Source organism: Grammomys surdaster, unplaced genomic scaffold (genome assembly GCF_004785775.1).
Source record: "Grammomys surdaster isolate TR1022 unplaced genomic scaffold, NIH_TR_1.0 332796, whole genome shotgun sequence".
Classification (NCBI taxonomy): Eukaryota; Metazoa; Chordata; class Mammalia; order Rodentia; family Muridae; genus Grammomys; species Grammomys surdaster.
Window position 1 is genome coordinate 1 of NW_021628004.1, and position 1,527 is coordinate 1,527.

The following is a 1,527-nucleotide window of genomic DNA, read 5'->3' on the forward strand; positions in this document are numbered from 1 at the left end:
CTCTATATGTACTCTATATGTACTCTATATGTACTCTATATGTACTCTGATAGGAATGGATCCTTATCATCTATGACTGTGGAAAATTAAAACTGTTCAGCTAGCTGGGCGGTGGTGGCACACGCCTTTAATCCCAGCACTTGGGAGGCAGAGGCAGGTGGATTTCTGAGTTCCAGGACAGCCTGGTCTACAGAGTGAGTTCCAGGACAGCCAGGGATACACAGAGAAACCCTGTCTCGAAAAACCAAAAAAAAAAAAAAACCCAAAAAACCCAAACCAAACCAAACAAAAAAACCCCAAAATACTGTTCAGCTAGCGAATACTTAAATGTGCTGCATGAATTTCATGTATGCATGTATGTTTTGAATTCCTTGGGCATCTAGAGTTGTGCTGTTATAGTTTATGTCTGTTCATTTGACCTTGTGTTTTTTCTGTGATTGTTTAAGTGTTAGATTTAGTCTGTACTTTATACACTCTGGAGTGTGCATTACTTAGAAATGTGACATAACAGCATTTTCCATCAACAAAACTTCTGATTAAAGGATTCTCTTTTTCTCTCTCTTTGATTGTATGAAGCAAGGTCTTTTCTTCTACAGCGCTGGCTGTCCTGGAACATGAGATTGTAGCTTGAGATGGCCTTGACCCTCCTGCTGGGATTATATGTCTAACAGGACACCACTCTCCTCAAGAAACACCAGAGTCAAAAGCAAACCTGTAAACTGGGGTGTGCTCAGAGCAGGGGGCCTGAGGAATGGCTCCTCTGTTTATAACACACCCAATACGAACCTGGTCATGATGTGAGGAGGGCTACAAAGTTTGTTGCCTTCCCCCAAACACATGTCCTACACATTATAAACAACCAAACCAAACGAAGAAACATAAAACTGTGTCTTTTAGCTTCATCAAAAAGCAGTTGACTTCTCTGTCAAATGCAAGTTGTGTTGACTCCACCTCCAAAGCCTCATTCCAGCTCCAAAACACTGAACAGAAACATCAGCCCAGAGTAGGAGGTGTAGCTCAGGACGTGAGCCTGAGCCTGGAGTGCTGGAAGGGCCTTGTCCTCAGCACAGGAAAGACAGCCAGGCCAGACCAGCACACCCTCCCCTGCCTAGAGCTGACTTAGCTCTCAGCTGCATGAAACTGCCAATCAAAGCACAGTTTTAGCTCTGAACAGCAGGTGGGGCAAGTAGCACATTATTTTGCAAATGAACCAACAAGACCTGGGCTACTGGGCCACTGGCAAACAGGGAAAGCTCCTTATTGGCTATGGACCTTCACTATCAGTGGTGCTTCCCCTGACCCAGGCTACTGGAGAGATCTGAGAAAGGATGCAGTCACACCACTGATCTGTTGTCTTTCCTCCCTTTGTTTTACAGAGAAAATTCAGTTTTTAAACCGGTGTCGCTGTGCATAGTATTTGTTCACAGCCCTACGTTACTTGAAAACCCCTTTCTACAAGTATGTAAACGCCGAGCTTACCCCGCCATCCCCCTGCTTCCCACTCTGGTGACTTCCTTTGTACCTCAG

At 44.8% G+C, this 1,527-nt stretch overlaps 1 non-coding gene across 1 annotated transcript; it reads left to right on the plus strand.

Moving 5' to 3' along the window:
* The first annotated feature begins 721 nt into the window (after window positions 1-721).
* LOC114616652 lies at window positions 722-850 on the plus strand. Its single transcript, XR_003710671.1, has one exon. It is a non-coding gene; the product is annotated as a small nucleolar RNA SNORA11 (small nucleolar RNA).
* The last annotated feature ends 677 nt before the right edge of the window (window positions 851-1,527 follow it).